Raw genomic sequence first — 11,653 nt, 5'->3', positions numbered from 1 at the left:
TTTTGATATACCTTGTGCAAGGGAAATGTAATGCTGTAAAACAAATTTAAACAACATAGCCTACACAGAAGTAAAGAAGAAATTAATTTACCTGTCAACTTCTCTTGTAAAAGTAGATTAGGGGAAATGTAACAGTGGTGGTTAATAATAGTAGTCACTTGAAGACACTTGGTAGTGTTTTGTCAAACATCTTACATTGTTTAGACTTTAAAAAAATGTCAGAAAATTGCCAATAATCTTCATAGGTGTGTATATGTAAAAGCTCTAGTCAGAAGTGTTACAATAATTACACATTATTAATCATGAAAGAGAGAGAATAAAGTTTTTTAATTGTAATTATTCTCCTTTAATCATGGTTGGATTTGGCTACTTGTGATTCACCATCTCAAATTATACTAATAAGTTGAAATCTGCAAAACATGGAAGGTTGTGCCATACAAGATCACATAACACACATTTGCGTGCCATACAACAAATTTGCTGGGGAGTGTTTTATTTTTGCATTTATAATATGAAATTATTACTCGGTTTGTATATTACTACAATCAAAGAACACGCTACTCCTACTGTGCAGAATAAATATACATCAGAATTCCACTTGTCATAGTATAAATATTTCATCATTAGTTGTTAAACTGTAATTTGTTCCAAAATAACATCAACAAATATACACGAGACCAGAACGGTCAATCTATGAGTGAGAACACAATATGAAGTGATGCCTGACATGCTATTTAAAAAAAAAAAAACCACCTATATACCTAGTACCTTATCTTGTCTAGTTAAGATTCACTGTTACATCCACAATCTGCACCAATGGCATAGGCACCTTCTGCTGTTTCCTCCAGAACCTAGCACATAGATCTATTCCCAACTCTGCTCCTCCCTGGTCTTTATCAGTGAAATGAGTGATCCTCATGGATTTTATCCCCAACTCTCTGCTTCCTGCAAAGTGTTTGACCCAGTGCCCCTCTCAGCACTGTTAACAAAGGTACAAGCATACGGAATAGGTTCCCAGACATGTGAGTGGCTCAAAGACTTCTTAAGAAATAGGACCCAGACACAAAGGAATTAAAGACAATAGCTGTCAGTGAGCATTGATTTGTATCAGTGGGGCAAATTGAAATTTTTTACTGGACCAGGATTTGATCATGGATATCCTGCTTACTAGGCAGATGCTCTGACCACTGTGCCATCCATACACAGTCACAAGTGCACAGACATATCCTAGCACGCCTCCCATTAGACCCAAATTCTCAATGTATGCCATGCACTACTGATTTGGTGTTCGTGCTCATTAGCACATTACTTATGGCATCTCATTGATTCCCATAAGAGTTCACGCTTAGTGTGCAGCTGCACTGAAGGTATTAATGGCTGTCATCACCTTAACCACAGATGTGGTGTCTGTTCTTTCAGACATTTCCAGAAGAACAAACACCATTTTGATCCCGCAGCAACTATGAATCAAGACACAAAGGAATTAAAGACATTAGCTGCCAGTGGGCAATGATATGTATCAATGGGGCAAGGTGAAAATATGTGCTGAACCAGGATTTGAACCCAGGTGTCCTGCTTACTAGACAGATGCACTGCCCACTACGCCATCTGGACACAGCGCTCACCACAACTGCACGGACTTACCCTATCACAGTCAGATCAAGGTTCTCAACTTGTACCATACACTATTAATACAATACACCTACTCATTAGCCTCATTACTCATGGCATCTTGATGATTCCTATAAGAGTTCAAGCTTGGTGTGCATATGCACTGAAGGGATCATAGGCCATTATCGGCTTACTTGTATATGTGACATCTACTCTACAGACATATCCGAAAAAACAGACTTCATACATGTAATAGAGCCCAGTACTAATCAAAGACAAGGGTATGACCAGTAGTGCCCCAGGGAAGTGTGATACTGTTCTCATTATATAAACACATAAATGATCTGATGGTCAAAGTGAGCAGCAATCTGTGGCTGTTTGCTGATGATGCTCTGTTGTACAATAAGATATCATCATTGAGTGACTATAGGAGGATACAGGACTTATAAGAATTTAAGTTAATGCAGATGAGTAGGAATGACAGACCTATAATTTTCAGATACAGCATTTCGAGAATAAAGGTTACTGTTAGTGATCTTGGCAAAGAAGTTTATCTGCTCTAAGCTGTTATCACAGTTCACCCCTTGTGGCTCAAAATGAGTAAAGTAAGGCATTAACGGTGCAATGCTTGACACAGTCAAATCTATTAAATATGCAAGCATAATGTTGCAAAGCAATATGACATGGAAGAACGATAGTAGGGACGGTGAATGGTCGACTTCAGTTTACTGGGTGAATTTTAGGTAAGTGTTGTTAGTCTGTTACGGAGACCACATATAGATCACTACTGTGACCCATACTAGAATACTGCTCAAGTGTCTAGGATCCCACCAGGTCAGATTAAAGGAAGACATTGAAGCAATTCAGAAGCATGATGCTAGATTTGTACCGGCACATTTCATCATCATGTGAGTGTTACAGAGATGCTTCATGAACTCAAATGGGACTCCCTTAAGGGAAAATAACATTCTTTTTGTGGAGCACTATTGAGAAAATTTAGAGCACCAGCATTTGAAGCTGACTGCAGAACAACTCTATTGCCATCAGCATACATTTAACGTAAGGACCACAAAGGTAAGATAAGAGAGATTAGGAATCATATGGAGGCATGTATACAGTCTTTTTCCCTCTTTCTATTTGCGAGTGCAACAGGAAGAGAAATGACTATTAGTGGTACAAGGTACCATCTGCCATGCACCATATGGTGGCTTGTGTAGTTTGTATGTAGATGTAGATGCCTTCACAAAAACCCCTGTCCATACGAAGTGTACAAACCACCAACAATCCCTCCAATCTGAATACTGACTTTTCAAAGTCAAAAAATCTCTAATAATCTGTGGTGCATTGCTATATATGGGCACTGTATCTGCAGTAGGAAACAGAAATTTCCCACATGCACTAACAATCTTAACATAGATTTTACAGATGTCCCGTTAGATCAGAAATAAATTTCCTGCAGTCTTTTACAGTATTTAGTTTCATGACACAAACAGACCTGCCACCATTTCAAACTAGCCACCTATTGTAATCCTTATCACCTAATATCACCCAAGCTTCTAATAAACAGGTAATAGAAAGTTTCCAGGCAGCCACATTGGAACCAGAATTGAGGGGTTATGCACTGAAAATTAACACTAGAACTCAACTGTCCAAAGAAGCAAAGTCACAAGATAATGCCACAGAGCGACCCCCCCCCCCCCCCCCATGGCCCGTAGTGCGGAGCAGGTGGTGGAATGCTCAACAGAGGAGCAGATTGGTGAGAAGATGCTAAGATGCTGTAGAGACATGTGTAGGGTCGCCTCACTGCAGGGCTGCAGATAGGCAATGTATGATACACGGTGCATGTGACAATTCTGTGGAGGCAGCGGCCAAAATACATTTTTATCTACCTTTAACTGTTGTTTTGCCAAGAAAGCAATAATCTGTGAGTCTAACAAAATATTTTTTTTAAATTTAATTACAAAAGGTTACAAAAGTTGTGTGTATAGAAAAAGGAATTATATAAAATGAAAACTCTTAGAGCAGGCAGAAGTAGGACTGATTTTGTACTACAATAAATATCATTCTGTTTAAGGAAACCGATTAAAAATTTTAAAAAACTTATTTATAGTATTGTGGTTATAATGTAGGATTATCTGAGAGATAACACACAATAAATATTGAACACACATTTATTAATCACTCATCCATAGCAAATATGGCAGCTGAACATGTTACGCACTGAAAATTAACACTAGAACTCAACTGTCCAAAGAAGCAAAGTCACAAGATAATGCCACAGAGCGACCCCCCCCCCCCCCCCCCCCATGGCCCGTAGTGCGGAGCAGGTGGTGGAATGCTCAACAGAGGAGCAGATTGGTGAGAAGATGCTGAGATGCTGTAGAGGCGTGTGTAGGGTCGCCTCACTGCAGGGCTGCAGATAGGCAATGTATGATACACGGTGCATGTGACAATTCTGTGGAGGCAGCGGCCATACACATGGTGGAGCGCAGCAGCCTGGGTGTGCAGTTTGCTAATTTGTTAGCGCACATGCAACAGATCAGAGAGCCGTGTGGTTATGTGCTCAACCAGGGACTCACACGTGGAAAGCATAGCCAAGGAGATGGAGAGCGAAGTCATGCTGAACTCGTGTGAGCGCGGAACTGTAGAGCCATACACGTGGTGGAGCGCAGCAGCCTGCAGGTCTGGTGAAAGTTTGTAATGGTGTAGAAAATCCAAACTGATCACAGGTTTATCCACATCAGCAGCATGGAAGGTCCAAGGGTAGGTGTGAACTGGTGATAGGTGGAGCGACTTCTTGATGGAGCCATGGACTGCAATAGGACGATTGGTGGCAATCAAGGTGAGGGTAAAAGGAGATATTGTGTTGACAGTGTGCTTGGCCGGGATTATGGTAATGTCAGCGCCAGTGTTGACAAGAAAACAGATGTCTGCTGATATGTATGTGTCACAGAGGCATTGGATCGCAAGTGGTGCAGCATTGGTGGACTATAGGTGCCATGAAGGTACGTGGAAGGACATGGCGTCTAAACGTGCCTCCCAGTCTCATTTGGGTAGGTGCAAGGCACATGGCAGTTGCGGGTGGTGTCCCTGTAAGTAGCATGGAACCAGCACAATGGGTAGGCCGGTTAGTGTAGCGGTGCGATACACGAGAGGTTGCAGCTAACTGTGTAGGGGCCTGTAGCCGATTGGATTGCTGCTTGGGCAAGGTCAGCAGCTGTCAGGAGCCTGCTGGCAGTACATTCCGTAGGCCTGTAGGCCGCTAAGTAGCAGCCACCTGAGACGATGAGGGGGGCACGCTGGCCTCTGCTGACTGGGCACAGAACGAGAGGTGCAGGTGTGCCAGCTAAGGATGATGGAGAAGATGTTCGTGACAGGCGGTGTTGGTTACGAATGATAGCGTAAACCTGATCTGCCAGGTGTAACCGAGTCTTGAGTGGGTCAGTGACATGAGACAGTAGATGAAGTTGCAGATCCGAAGGCATTTTGACCATCCACATCCAAAGTATGGCGTCAGGTAATGCTTGATCTTCAATTAATGCACATAGGTGCCGCCAAACCTGTGAAGGGGTACGGATGTTGAGATCCTCCTCATGAATAATGTGATGAATAGCCTCTGCCAGAGGGCAGGGAAGGCACTTGATGAGCAGTGCTTTGGCCGTCAAATATTTGTGTGAGAAAGATGGTGAGAAAAGAAAATCGCTGATGAGGTCCGTATGTGCGTGTAGGTAGCTCACCAAGAAGACAAAACAGGTGTTGTCATCCAAAATGCTGTCGGTGTCCAGTAGGTGGTCCACTAATGTGAACCAAGTTTTTAGATTGTCTTTTTGTAATGGAGGTAGCATAGGGAACCTGCCAGGGAACACATGTTGAGGCAGCACCGGCAGACTGAGATCGGTAAGAGCAGAACAGGTTGCCTCTGATGGCAGAAGTGTGGTAGCGGTGAATCGTGCATTGCCTGAGGTCTGTGTGGGGCAGTGGCTGCATGCAGCACACGGTGCGGAGGGAACAAGTGTATAAGTCGGCACGGTGTGTCCAATCTGCAAGGCTGCCGAAGAACACGGTGCAACATCAGGCGTGAGGTGGTGGCAGTGAAGCCACGGGAGCTGACCCGGAAACCAGTGCCAGTAGAATGGCCGACGGCCATTACGAAAGCAGGCAGAAGATGGTCATGGTGCACCCATGGTGAGGCAGTCATGGAAACAGGTGCGGTCAAGGTGGCCAGTGTTGCCGAAACAGCATGCAGGGAAGGGGGGCGTTGCAATACTATATAAGTTAGAATGTGCTACCTCATGCATAGAAATCTTCGATTCACAGTTCTGGAACTTTGCCGGCACATCAAGCCATCCCGAAGGTAATGGTGTACATGAAGGATAAACCACAATGTCTCTAACTGGAAGGTCATCCACATAGTGGTTAGGTGACATGAACTGTTCATGTTGTGGCTGTTGCTGTACTGCCACGCTAGGCAGTGGCCACATTGAGCTGGGTAAAATTAAGTGGCTGCCAGCGTGGCCGGGCATAAATAACTGTTCACTTTTAACAAAGTTCAAATTAGGTACACCTGTCCGCATATGGTCACAATTGGCAGAGTTGATAGGGCACATTACACTTGCACCGAAAGTCACTGGTAGATCCATTGTGGTGGAAACAATGTGGGCTGGGACACAAAGTTCGTAAATGACGGAAACATGCACAAAATAACTTGTGTCAGGTTCACCACTGTGGTTATCATGTAGGATTAGCTGAGAGTGAACACACACTAAGTATTGAACACACATTTATTAATCACTTGTACATAACAGATATGGCAGTTGAACATGTTACACACTGAAAGTCAACAGTAAAACTCAACTGTCGAAGAACCAAAGTCAAAAAGATAGAGTGCTCTCTGCCAGAGACGCCGCAGTATCTTAAATTAATGATTCACTTAACGAAGTTAAATCTGCATGGACAATAGTTAAAAGAGAAACAGAGAAATCAATTAAGGGGTGTAACAACATTTTTCATACAGCAAACAGCAAAATAATAAATTATACCAGTCAGGTAGCCAACACATTTAATGATGTAGAGTTGGAGTGTAATTCCCTTGGTCCATGGCCTCTTAGACCATGATGGCCACCTGGTAACATTGAGTATCAGTGCACGATACAAATAAAAATAATTGGAAAACTTCATAGGTAATAAATTAAAAAGGAGATAGAGATATCAAGAATATTTGCAAAATCAGGCTGGAAAGCTGTGCACAACACCCCTGGTGTAAGAGAAAAATATAATATATTATGTGACATAGCCTTCTTTGAAAATTGTTTTCCTAAGAAATTAACCAATGGAAGCAGATTAAATGCACATATACCCCAGTTCAGAAATGGGATCAGGATATCATGTCAGACTAAGAAATCACTGCACTTGGCATCAAGGGACACTAAATGATGACAGAATTAAATCACATTACAAACTTTACTGTAAAATTCTAAGCAAAGTCTATATGTTGCTTAAGAGAGAAGGAGTGGGAGGGAGGGGGGGAGAGAGAGAGAGAGAGAGAGAGAGAGAGAGAGAGAGAGAGAGAGAGAGCCCTCCAGCAAAAGATAAAAACTATTTGGAAAATACTTACACAGGTTACATGTACTTTGACAGATGATAAACTAATATCAATAAATCAAAAATTACTTGAGAATATTTTGCGACTTGTCAAAGGCTTCTGGTTGTGTGGGTCATGATAACCTCATGCAAAAGTTAAAATATTATGAAATACTAGGCATGTCAGGTTCATGGCTTTTATCTTGTCTGAATGACAGAAACTGATGTGCATCAGTTCCATATCAATATCATAATGACAGGCACTTGGAATTTGAAGCACACAGGCAAAATGTATCGCAAAGTTCATCTTTGTGTTTTCTATTGTTTCCGATATACAAAAATGATCTTTCACTTTCAGTTTCAGGAGATACAAATTTTGCACCTTTTGTAGATGATACAAGTGTAAGAATAAAATATAATATCAGTCCCTTACTGTGAAAGCAGCTAATGAAATACTGGAAAACATCAACAAATGGTTTATGACAAATTTTGGCAAGGCTTAGTACATACAGTTCAGTACTTCTTACCGAAATTCACAAGTTCTAAAAAAAGTTTCTCAAACAATGAAATACAAGAACTACAAAGTGTTAAGTTTTTCATACTACAGACGGATCAAAACCTCAGTTAGAAAACCCAACACCTAGAACTAATCAAGTACCTTGTGTCACCAATGCTTGCAGTACACCAGATTACTGATATAGATGATACAAAAAAGATAAAAATAGTTTATTCTGCACATTTCTATTCATTAATGAGTTATGGAATTTTCTGGGCAAATTATTATTACAGAGATACTTTTTTTCCAGAATACAAAAGCACATTACAAGTGTTATAGCTGGCATTAGTTAAAGAACATCCAGCAGTGATCTCTTCTTAAAACTAAGTATTTTGAAAAATACTTCACAAAATATTCCTGGGTAAACATGTATTCAGGAAACGCCTTCTGCACCTGAATTTCAAGCAGATAAGATGATGACTGAATTAAAGAACTTTCTATTGGACAATACCAGCTACTCCACTCAAGAGTATCTTCTCAGAAATTCTTAAATTTGATGTTTTAGGTTAATGTAGGGACTTCATAAAACAAATTACACATGGCGTCTCATGGTAACACAATTTCTCAGCAAGAGTGAAGCTTTCTTAGAAGAGAGTTCATGTTTCAGGTTTTCTGATGCTGTTCAGGAAACAGGTGTATCACAGTGTGCGACTGAAATGGCATGGCAGCTGGAAACATACTCCAGAGTTGAAGTTAGTGGGACGATGAGTCTTGTGGGCAAAACATCTAAACTGCACACAGGTTCATGATGAAATTCTCGTGGTATGTGAACCAAATGCAAAATTTGGTTAAGCGGAAGTTAAATGATTCCAACAATTTGACCAAGGCTGCTCAGACATAGGTGATGCTGGTCAGGAAGTCCAGATCTTACACCATGTGATTTTCCAATGAGGAGGATATTCACAGAGCAGTTCTTCAATGACTCTGTTACCTAAAGGCAGATTTCTATCATCGAGGCATTGAATATATTCTGACCACTGTGAAAGAGACTTAGTGAATATGTTCAAAAATAAAGTAATGAATCTGTGTCACTCTGAAGTGTAGTGCAGCATTCAATAAAAGTTAGTTAGTGTGCTATAATAATGTGTAACTTACTTTCTGAAGTCTGAAGATATGTGTGCATGACATACTATCCATGCTACAGACTACTGTTAAGCTGAGGCTAATGACAAACCTTAGCACCTAGTTGATTAACACCATGACACCAGTAAAGCAAAAGCTATTTAATATCTTAGGTTTGACAAGGAAGGAAAAGGAAAATGGCAATGTCTTTGCTTAAGAAACCATCATGGCATTTACTTAAAATAATTTAGTGACACCACATAAAAAAATAGGTCAGGATTACCATTTGGAGATTAGAATACATTATCTTTCACAATGCTTTCTCCAAAAATTATTTTGAGCAGTGACTTTAAGAGCCAACACAACACACAAATATTTTGCAACAACATATCAGACCGCTTTGCAACAAAAAATTCTAACCAAGTAGATTCTTGGCAGATGATGATATCTTTTACCATCTATTAACATCATCAAAAGATCAAAATATATTTCAAAATAGTGTATGCAAAATATCTGCTAGGTAAAAAAAGTGGCAATTAATCCTAAAAAAAAAAAAAATAAGTAAATAGGTCCACCACATGAAAACCAAAAGATTCCTTTAAATTTTGGTTACATGAATCACGCAGATTTGAAGGGTGTCGATTCAACAAAATACCTAGGGATTATTATTATGAACAACTTAAATTGTTATCATTATATAGGGAATGTTGGGGGGAGGGGATGGAAACCAAAGATTGTGGTTTATTCATAGAACACTTAGGAGGTGCAATAAATCTACTAAAGAGACAGCTTACACTATGCTTGCCCATACTCTTTGGAATATTTTTACACAGTATTAGAGCCTGGCCAGATATGATTGATAGTGAATATCAAAAACATTCAAAGAATGGCAGCTCCTTTTTATTATTGCAAAGTAGCAGAGGGGGTGTTAAGGATATGATAAGCAAGAGGGCTGGTTAATAGTAATAACAAAGGCTTTTTAATTGTGATGACTTTCCATAAAATTTCAATCATCAACTTTCTCCTCTGACCGCCAAACTATTTTGTTGTCTCCCACCTACATAGGGAGAAATGACAGAATGAGACAGTAGAGAAATAGTCTGAAAGTTGTTCTGTGAACCTTCTGGCAAACACTTAAGTGTCAATTCCAGAGTAATCAAGTACATGTACACTTATTTACCAACAGATGATGTATAAATCACAAGTTAATGTTGAAAGTTTCTGCTTCCCTATATGTAAGATCATGCATTTATTCTGGTGAAAAGATAGCATAATGAAAATAACAGATAATTTTTAATCATATTGCATTTTACAATTTTTGAATGCACTGCTGCAGGCACCATTGCTTTCAGTGGCATCGTCATGTCCAGTGGCATCATCGCTTCTGGCATCACATTGCAGACTCGACTTGCTTCTCGTCTGGCTCCTGCAGGCCATCCTTCTCTGCTAAGCTTGCCCACAACCCAGCCCTGTCAGGTCCCTTCTGCACCTTCTGAGAGATCTTACACACTTCTCCTATTATCCCCTAGAAAGGCCACACACCTCATGCTTTGCACTGGTTTCAGATGAGCAACATAACAAAATACAATATTCTTCTTCTTCTTCTTCTTCTTCTTCTTCTTCTTCTTCTTCTTCTTCTTCTCAGAGGTCACAGGCCCTGTAGACCATGCACTCCATCTACAAACTGCTTCCACCGCCTTCTATCTCTCCCAGTCTCTCTCCACCCTGCGGAAGTTCCTAATGCTGAGATGTCCTTCTCTATGTCATCTTTCCACCTTGTACGAGGTGGCCTGGAGAGTTCCTTCAAATGCATTCTTGGTGATTCTGTTTTCCATTCTAGCCACATGTCCAGCCCATTGCAATCTCCTACTTTTTAATTTCTGATTGATAGTGGGTTGCTTCATTAACTGATAAATTTCATTGTTCTTTTGAATTCTCCATATGCCATTCTCCAACACAGGTCCCCAGATTTTTCTCATTACTTTTCTTTTGAACACATTCAGTTTTTGTCTTTCATTCTTTGTAAACGTCCAGCTTTCTGAACCATACAGTACTATGGGGCAGATGACAGTGTTGTATATCTTCATTTTTGTGGTGATTGACAAAGCTTTACTTTTGCGTGGCTTGCTTAGTGAGTACAGACATCTTGATCAGGAGGCTATTCTTTCTTTTATATCCATTGTTATGATATTTTTACTGTTTAAATGTGATACAAGGTATTTAAAATGAAGAACTTTTCTGAATTTAGAATGTTGGTCAACTTAAAAGTAAGGAGTTGGGTTTATGACTTGACCTACTTCCATATATTCTGTTTTCTCTTGGTTAATCAAAAGCCCCATTTCGCTGGCACTATGCCTGAGAGACCTGTACATGTCTTTCAGTTCTTCTTCAGTTTCACTCAGCAACACCGTATCATCTGCTTAAGCCAGGAGTTTTACTTCACTGTGTTCAAATCAGAGACCATTGTATAAATGTAAATTACTCTCTCTAACCACTTTCTCTAATGCAAGGTTGAAGAGGACACATGAAAGAGCATCTCCTTGTCATAAGCCTGTTTTAATTGGAAAGGTGGGGGATATGGATCCTCTGAACTTTACTGCTGTCTGAGAGCCATCCATGCACAGTTGTATCATCCTAATGGTTTTACTGGGTATACTAAATTCTCGTAATGTGTTACAGAGGCAACTTCTGTGGATGCTGTCAAAGGTTCACTGGAAGTCAATTAAGAGACAGTGGATGTGTTTGTTAAATTCCCAGTATTTCTCAAAGATCTGCTGTATTGTAAACAAATTATCAGTTGTGAAACGGTTTGTTCGAAATCCAGCCTGGTAGTCTTGAATAATG

This window comes from Schistocerca nitens, chromosome 3, assembly GCF_023898315.1.
Source record: "Schistocerca nitens isolate TAMUIC-IGC-003100 chromosome 3, iqSchNite1.1, whole genome shotgun sequence".
In the NCBI taxonomy this organism is placed as follows: domain Eukaryota; kingdom Metazoa; phylum Arthropoda; class Insecta; order Orthoptera; family Acrididae; genus Schistocerca; species Schistocerca nitens.
Note: the sequence above shows the minus strand (reverse complement) of the source record.